Consider the following 9,931-nt stretch of genomic DNA (forward strand, 5'->3'; position numbering starts at 1 on the left):
CACCATGGTGAGTTTTTGAATTATGAAGAGAAATAAAAACAAAATAAAATAGAGCTGAGAAGTATCCACGAAGAAAATTTAAAAAGACAGTAACAAGCTAACTTTGAGAGCAGCAAAAAAAAAAAAAAAAAAAAAAAAAAAAAAAAAAAAAAATCAGGCTGACTTTAGACTTCTCCAGAAGCAAACAGAAGGTCATAGAGGGGTGACATCAATAGAGTGCTAAGATTAAAAGATTATTACCTGAGAATTTGATTTAATCAAGTCTTGATTCATGTCTGACAACCCAGGAACACATTCCCTGGTATGTGCCAGTTAACACAATGTGTTATCCCAGGCTTTTTTGAAGGAACTCTTGTAAACATAGGCTATGGTACAATTATGAGTTTAAAAATGAAGCCTGGTAAACTGTATTTGTAAAATGAATTGTTTCTAAGATGACTGAAATATAAACTATTTACTTAAATTCCCACAAAACCCTGGGAAGCAAGCAGATAAGATTTACAGCCTCTGTATTTAGAGAAACTAAGATTTAGAGAGTTAAGGGATGTATCTCAGGATCTCACTAATAGAAATGGAATCAGGATTCATATCTAATTCTCAATGCAGAGGGTGTGAGCTATCAGATCAGCATTGCCCCTTTCTGTTTTAATTTGATTTTGGGAAGTTTCTGTAATAAAAGCAGGAGAAAATAAAAGAACATTGGCTTGAAGGGTTGACCACGCTTAAAATACATTCCTCTTTCTTTCCTGGGATTAGGTTAGTGCCTATGTTTCATTAGAAGTCTCTTTAGATTCCACTAACAATCTTGTCAACTACAATAGGAAAAGCCCTTCAATAACAATGTGCTTTTATTTTGGGAGTCCTTATTATGTGCCAGATGCTCTTCTAGGCGTAGAGTTCAAGATAAAGAGAAATAAACCAAACAACATCACCTACTCATGTTTCCTATCAAGAATTAGATGACAGGAAACAAACCACTTAGACAACAGCAAAAGGCATTCACTCTAGCTCTGGTAATTAACATGCCCATTATAATAATTAGCATATTCCATCTTGAATACAAAGGGACAAGCTAGAATCACTAGGCATGAGGAAAACCAAAGTTATGAAAGGTGAACAAACAAAAAAATAGATGATATGGAAAACAGAAATTATTCAGAGCACAAAACAGAAAGTGTCTTTTCTAAGGGCACGTTGAAAAAATGTTCTTAGAAATATTTTAAAAGAACTTAAACCCAAAGACAGGAAGGAAACAGCAATTCAAATGCTTTTACAAATTAAAAATATTAGTTAAAACAAAAGTAAAAGGAAGGATAGAGGGTTAAGTTGAAGAAGTCTCATTAAACACAAAGCAAAGATATGGAAATATGAAAGAAAAAAAAAAGGACACAATAGGGACATTAATTAAAAAGATCCAGCGTCTAATTAACAGCCGAGGTCTGCAGTGGCACAGTCAGTGTGTCTCTGTTGTGGTAGTGGCTATTGTCATTGCTTATATATTAGTAAAAACAATAGCCAACATTTCTTGAGAGTTTTCATCGTGCTAGAATCTGGGCTAAGGTCCTAACCTACAATGTCCTGTTTTATCATCCTTTAAAACTACATATAAGGTAAATGGTTATGATGAGGTTATTGATTGCATTTAGTTGTGCGGACTGAAAAGAAAGTAGTCAGGAAAGAACTCTTGGGTGATTGGACACCAATAACAGATCAAAATTCAAAAGTAGGAGCTTGTTTAGGGAGAAAGAAGTTGGTTAAATTTTAACATGCTGAGTTGAAGGTGCCTAAAAGACACCTGAATGGATAAAATCAATATATGGTTGTTTGTATGAGTCTGAAGCTCAGATAAAAGATGTTGCCAGAGGGAGATTGGGAATCACCAATATTATCAGTTGAAACCAGGAAGTAGATGCAATCACTCAAAAAGAGAACACTGAAATGTTCTGTAGAGAGGATTATTGGTAACATTTGTCAGAACAATTTTAATGGCATTCTTGGCACACACCAGATTACAGTTGAAGAATGAATAAAGAATTAGTTCATCACATTCTTCATCTGCCTCAGATGCAAAATGGATTAATAATACCTATGTGAGTGGATACTGTAGAATTAAAAGACATCACGTTTGAAGAGTCTTTAGCAAGTGCCTGACACATAGTACATGCTCAACAAATGCAGGAGAGAGATATATACATAACTCTCCATATATCACCCAATCACTATAACATAATACTGGAATATATCACTTTATTATGGCAGTGTGCTGTAGTGATTGAATGCATGGAGTTTGGAACTGGATAGACTTGGGTTTGTAGTCTAGCTCTGCCACTGTATAGGTGCATAAAGTTGGACTAGTCACTCTGTTTATGCACGTTTTCTTTCATCTATAAAATGGAGAGTAGAGAAACAACTATCTTCTAAAATAATTTCTAGACATTGTATATTATTTTGTCCTATAAAATGTTATATATTTTCTAAATATTTGTGTTCTGTTATCTGGCTGAACCTTTAACATAAGTTTGTAAATTAACATAGTTAGGGTTTGTTGTGGTCACACAATGGTGAATACAATTTGTTTTAATATTGGTTTGCGTTTATCTTTTGTATTGTTCTTTTTCTTGTATGAAATGTAGAAAGCCAGGGCTTTGTATATCTTTGCCTCAGATGCTTCTGCAGGGCAGACTCTTACTAAATTTGGAACAGGCAATGGTGGGTATCTGGCACATGCAGCGCAGAAAGGAAAATGAACTGGACATGGCCAAGGGAGGAGAGGAAGAGGTGGGTGAGAGACTGGCACACCCCTCACAGGAGCAGTGGAGATTTGCAGGCGGCTGGGCAGTACCTAGGAGAGCAGCAAGGTCTCAGTCCTTGTGGGACCTCTCGGAGAGCACCGGCACCCCAGCACTAGCCAGTGGGGACCCATGAACAGAGGAACTTTCCTTTGCCAAGACCAGGAAACTTTAGAATGGGGGGAGGGCAAAAAACCATAAGAGAGATTTGACTTCCCACTGATTTGTGTTGATTTCAGAACTGAAGAAATGTCACATGTTTTGCATATGAATTTGTGCACTGAAAAATTACACCTGTAGCACACTCACACCATCTACTAATAAAGATAATTTTGTCACCACTTTGTTGCGTTTTGCTCATTATTTTTATTTTTTGCCTTATTATACTGACCAGAACTTGAAAAATATTATAATAAAAGGCCTCACAGTTATCAATGAGGAACAAGTTGGCTCTGATCTGCCTAGACCAGGAAGGAAGAAAGGTTCTCCGTGGACAAAGAGAAGATAGGTGCTAAGCCGCATGTTACACTCTCTAGCTCAAGACTGAAAAACCTAGACAAGCTCTCTCATCCCTCTGTTCTACTCCATCCACCCTCCCCCATTCCTGAATTTAGGTACAGAAAAAAATGTGAAGACTTCAAAGAGAGTGAGGCTTATTTACTAGCATATGGCAAATTGAAGCCTCAGGGTAGGAATTTAATGCAATCACAGAAAAATAAAGTAAATTACCTATCCTGACCACCTGTGTATGTAGATTAAGATTCATTCTCACTCTTATCTCAGTGCTTCTGGAAGTTTTTATCTTGTGTAATACTCTCATGGAAGCAGGTGTAGCAAGAACCGGTTGAATGCCACTATGCTAACCAGGCACTCCTAAATTTAAAAATGTTTCCTGTTTAGTGCCATTCTAATATCTGTTAATATATGTAAGCATTATACTTAAATGTTTCTCATGGCATGAGATATGAGTATTGTGCATGCCATATATATTATAAGTATGAAAGTTTAAGGTCAATTAATATTAGCTTGTCAGCCTTTTGCACCATCCCAAATGAAGGCCTTCCAAGGACTCTCCTTGCCAGGAATCTCATCCAGTGGGCTCTGTATCCCCACCATCTTCCTCCTACTACATCCCTTCCTACTTTCCCACTTGTTCCATTGTAATCTGCTGCCATAACTCTCAGTTTCCACTCTAAGCTTGCCCACCAGCTAACTTCTCTGAGATGGAGTCCTCCATGGACATTCCACCTCCTAGCATGCATGCATGTTTTCCTGCAGCTCCTTGATCTGGGAGACATGGATGAGGATGGGGGTGGGTGATAGCCACTAAGGACTCTTACTGCTGACCACTGCTGCTCCAAGTATGAAGGCTCAGATGAGAACATGAAATATATAAAGAAAAAAGAAGAAAGCAATGGAGCTTAGTGCTGGACAGCATGAGCTTTCTTGTTTTTTTTTTGTTTGTTTGTTTTGTTTTGGTTTGGTTTTTTTTTTTTTTTTGAGACAGAGTCTCACTCTGTTGTCCAGGCTGGAGTGCAGTGGTGCAATCTCGGCTCACTGCAACCTCCACCTCCCAGGTTCAAGTGATTCTCCTGCCTCAGCCTCCAGAGTAGCTGAGACTACCCAGTAGCACCACCACACCCAGCTAATTTTTTGTATTTTTAGTAGAGATGGGGTTTTACCATGTAAACCAGGCTGGTCTCGAACTCCCAACTTCAAGTGATCCACCCGCTTCGAGCATCCCAAAGTGCTGGGATTACAGGCATGAACCACTGCACCTGGCCAGCATGAGCTTTCATGCCAAGCTGCTTGGATTGAAATCCTAGCTCCAAGGATATACTTTCAGGGTATATCCTTGGACAAGTTATCTGGTCTTTCCAAGCCTCAGTGGCTTCATCTGTAATTAGCAATAATAAGAAAACCTATTTCAAATTGTTATTTGAAGGGTGAAAGGGTATTACACATATATCAAGCACTGTGCTCCATGCGTAGCAGAAATGAGTGCTTGATCAATGATAACTAACAGAGCATCATCTTCATCATATTTCCACCTTCACCTAAAAACAGCCTTGAGGCTATGGCTATCACGTTATACATCTCTGTGCCAGACATCTACCCCAGGTTTTTTATTCAGCCAACCCTCTCTTACAGACCTTTGAATCCCTTAACACCAGACTTTCACAACCACTCCACATAAGAATCACATCCTATGCCCATGCCCTGGGCTGTTTCACTATTCACAATGGTTTGTCCTTTGAAATCTTAATCTTCAGCATTCCATTTTCTAAGACCCAATGCCCATTAGCTCTCACTCTCTCTCAACATACCTACATTTCACATCATCAATATCTCTGATTCCTGGATGATGCTATTTTTCACAAACTATCAGTTGCTTTCTGGCTTCACTTCTTTCTTCACCTGGTTCAGATTCCTGAGGGCACAGCTCAGTTTCTTTACTGACCTTTCCTCTTACTGCCATTCTTTGTTGTCCTTTCTCAGCTCCTGCTCTGCCAGAATCTGAGTCTGGATCGCCCGATGTGCACTGTGTAGTGTGCAGCCAGTCACAATAGCCACATTCCAAATGTTCAATAAGCACACGTGGCCAGTGGCTACTCGATTGCACGGTACAGATTGTAGAAACTTTTCATGATTGCAGAAAGTTCTACTGGACAGGAGTGCTATATCTAAACAATTGACCTTCTCTCTTCTACACTTTACAGTGAAGAACACTTCTGGGTAAGACAGAACAACTCTGTGGTTTGGTGTTCCTGAAACTTCTATGCATTCAGTCTCAATGACTTCCAGAATGCCTGGAGGTGTTCGGAAGCCCCCTCATCTCCTATCTGCTTCTGCCACTGTTATAACATTTCATCTGTCTTTTCAAACCTTCCACTCCACCACCTCCACCAGCTTTGACATCTCTCTCAGCAGATGAGCTTACCTTCTTTTTTACTGCAAAATCAATGAGATGAAAATTCTCTTAATTCCCTTCTCTGTCAGTTATTATCATGTCTCTCTATGCCTATCCTTTATTTTTTTCTTCTTGTTTAATTTAAGGCTAATCCTACCACCTATGCTTAGGATTAATTCATCAGCCAACAAATATTTATTGAGCAACTACTACATGTCAAACAAAGTTTCAGTTGCCAAGATTTAGCTGTTAACAAAACAATGTCTCTACCCTCATTCTAGTGTTGTCACATAGGCAATAAAAAAATACCTCAGATGGTGATAAATATAACAGAGAAAAATGAAACAGCCTGGGTGTTAGGGTGTACCAGGGTGGAGTCCGTTGCTATTTTATATTGAGTGGTCCAAAAAGGCTTCAGCGATCTGGAAACAAATAACAAGAAATTCAGGGAGTGAGCTGCGAGGGTGTCTGATGGAAAATGATGAAATTCCTGGCAGAGGCGATGTCAAGCACAAAGGCTTGGGACATGCACAAGCTCATTCTGTTGGAAGGATAGCAAGGGGGATCACATGGGAAGAAGACAGAGACCAAGGAGAAACAGAGAAGAAGGCACGTTCGGGGATGTGGCCAGGTCACGTAGCTTCTCTCTAGCCACAATAGTGAGCGAGTGGAGAAGCCACGGGAGGGTAGGAGCAAAGGAGAGACCTCATCTGCCTTGCATTTTTGAAAGGGTCATTTTAAGTGTTGGATTCCAGATAGTCTATGGGGGCAAGGATGGGAGTAGGGAGATTTGCTAGGAGGCTGTTGCAATTATTCAGGTGTGGTGGTATATTTAGGTCAATAGGGATGGCAGTTTGGCCTGAGGGACGGTGGTGGAGGTGGTAAGGAGTGGTGTGAACGTGGGTCTATTTTGGAATCAATCCATCATTTCTCACTTCAGCAGGAAACTTGCTTATCTGTCTTCTCTCATATTGTAAAATTATTTACCTTTAGCAGCTCACTTCTCTCCGAAGAGAAGCTTAAATCTCTAACTTAAAATTTAAAAGGGCTTTCTCTCAATCCTCAGTGTCTCCTTCTCTAGTCATTACTCAATTTCTTCTTCACGTTTGATAGAATACATCTCCTTAGTCTTCTCATCCCCTTCTCTTCCCACTAAAATCTGTCCCCAAGTAACAAAGCTGATCTGCTCAGGCTAGCACTGGCACTGATTAGAATATCGCCAGATCTATTGGGCCTTTCTGTCAGTGTCTTACTTGACCACATCGTGTCATTTGACCTTTTCAAACTCTCACTTTTCTTGGCTTCCTTGACAATGTTCCCTACTTGTTTTTCTCCTACACATCTGACTCCTTCTCAAAGCTCCTCACAGGCTCCTCTTCCTCCACTCACCTCGCAAATATGAAGGTTCCCAAGCCTCTGCCTTTAAATTTCTCATCTTCTGCTCTTCTCTGTCTTGAAGGTAATAGTTGCTAGAAGAAATAGTTCCCAAAAAGATGATGCCTCAAAATCAATAAAGGCTTATTTCTCACTCAAGCAATAATACAAAACAAACATTTAGTGTTTTAAAACTAGTCTAATGTTTTAGAATTGAAATTCTAACCCAGGGGCCAAGATACCAGATAGCTATCAGATACCAGAGTGAAGGGGATAGAGACCACTGCAAAGGAATCTTTAAAGTAGATATCTGAGAACAGGTTCCATTAGTTTTAAGACTCTGGAGAGATGTTGAGAATATAAAAGTTTAAGAGAGTGGAGAGCAAGGCGGGGAGGGGGATGAATTTTGGGAGACACCTTCAGAAGAAGCACCTGCCAGGTGTGTGTCAGTCCCAGCTCTCCCAACAGGAGAGGGTTAATTAATCTTCTTCAACTGCAGGGAAGATAACTAACATAGGCTTCAACAGCACCTTCTGCAGCTGAGGGACCCCTGCATACTGATGCTTGACTCATGCCTGAATAAATGTAAATTGGTCTAAGGCAAGGTAAAGGATAAAAGGAGGAGGGGACTATGTTTATGAAGAAACCACATTCCCATCAAGCGTGGGCTAGAAATGCATGAGTTTCCCATGGAGCTAATAGGGTCTACATGGGAGGGAAGGCAGGCCTGGCGCTGTTTTAGGTCCTGCCCAAGAGGATGGCCTGGGAGGAGAATGTGTCTTACAGAGAGAGTCTGTATGCAAGGGACTGCAGAGAAGCAGGGTTCAAGTGGGGACCGGGGAGCAGCCAGCCAACAGACAGCTGTGGCAGCCGTTGGGTGAAGGACCCGAAAACAAGAGAATGAGTCAGGTGTGAGCATCTGCCAAGCCTGGAGTGCATGGGTGATTTTAGTTTTCTCTCCCTAAGTTTTGTTAATGGTGGCATAACCTTACATCCAAGGATGGAGGAACAGAGGCTTTGTCACAGGTAAGAAAAGGAAATGAGGAGTGAGAGCAGTCAGCTTGAGACACGATGAAGAATTAAACACATGCAGCAGTACAAAAGAAAAAGACTGCAAACTCCAATATCTTTCTAACCCAGTCCATTCTAAAACTAGGGAAAGAGCTGAAACCTGAAGGGTATTCCTCCAACAGAAGGGACACACTCCTAAGTTGGCAAGACAAGCCCTAGCTGCAGGGTCACTGGAAGGCTCCGACCCATGACCTCAGCTCTTGTCCTAGGCCCCAGAGGCCACCCAACCCTTAGACAAGACGTAGATGATGTTGAGAGAAGTAGAAAGGAGGATAGATGAGAACACACCTATGCTATTTTAGGACAAACAGTAGACCTGCTGTCTTATCCCATTCAAAAATGAGTTAACAGAAAAGAATAAACAGCAACATAGGGCTTATGCATAAATTCCTCAACTAACAAGAAGAAACGAAACAAAGCGCAAAGAAAGCTAAAGAGCACACTCAAAAAATAAAGGATCTTTAAATCAACAATTTACACATTCAAGAAAATTTTAGAAACAAACAAAAACACTTGTCAAAAATGCAATAGAAGAAAATGTTCCTGAAATGAAGAAAGATCTTTCCATTTCTGGAAAGACATAAACTATAATTTTGTTTCTGGTTTTCTTTGAATGATTAAACTGTAGGAGCCCTCTATCCCTCCCTCCCTCTTTTCCTGCCCTCCTTCTCTCCCTTTCTTTGTTTCCTCTTTACATCCCTCCTGTTTCTCTTTCTTCCTTCCTTTCTTTTTTCCTCGATGGTGCTTGTATTTGACAAATGAATACCTATTATTTTTAGAATTAGGAAGAAGCTTTTTCAATCAAAAACATTGTTTAAGGCCAGGCACGGTGGTTCACGCCTGTAATCCTAGCACTTTGGGAGGCCGAGGCAGGCGGATTGCCTGAGCTCAGGAGTTCGAGACCAGCCCGGGCAACATGGTGAAACTCCGTCTCTGCTAAAAATACAAAAAGTTAGCCAGGCATGGTGGCGCTTGCCTATAGTCCCAGCTACTCAGGACGCTGAGGCACGAGAATCACTTGAACCCAGGAGACGGAGGTTGCAATGAGCCGAGATCACGCCACTTCACTCCAGCCTGGGCGACAGAGCGAGACACAGTCTTAACAAACAAACAAACAAACAAACAAACAAACAAACACACTGTTCAATAATATGCTACCATTAAATGACAAACTTTGAGTAACTGCAGGTAGAGAAAAACCTATAATTATCTACAGTTGTTATAAAGCCCTGGCATTAGGAAATGATATTTTAATCAAGATAACTGTTGAGTTGTGGATTTGAGTCACATACGTGAAAAGACCTGGGATAGGACAGAACCAGAGTTAAAAGAAAAACATTAAAACTGGAAAAAGATATCAATGGAACGGGATCACAAGCTTAGCAACACACTACAGATCTACTGAATGAAATTAGTGCTCATATTTATACACATTCAATAGGTGATGAAAATGGCATTCCAAAGTGAAAAGTTCATAAATGGTGCTCATTCATTCAATCTTTGGAAAAATTTCTAAAAAGTCATAACTCTTCCTTGTTCTGTATGCCAAAATATATTCCAGATACGTTAGATTAAAGAATAAAGTGCCAAAAAATATTTAGTGAAAAATATACATGAGTATCAATTTGATTTCCTGATGGAGAAGCCTCAGCAAAAAGATAGCAATTCCTAGATTAGTTCATATAAAAGTGTAAACTCTCTTTTGGCCTGAAACACTATTAATATAAACAAAATTAAAGGGCCAGGAACTAACAGGGAAAAAAATTACAATAATATGTAGCAGACA

The sequence above is a fragment of the Pan troglodytes genome, chromosome 6, assembly GCF_028858775.2.
Source record: "Pan troglodytes isolate AG18354 chromosome 6, NHGRI_mPanTro3-v2.0_pri, whole genome shotgun sequence".
In the NCBI taxonomy this organism is placed as follows: domain Eukaryota; kingdom Metazoa; phylum Chordata; class Mammalia; order Primates; family Hominidae; genus Pan; species Pan troglodytes.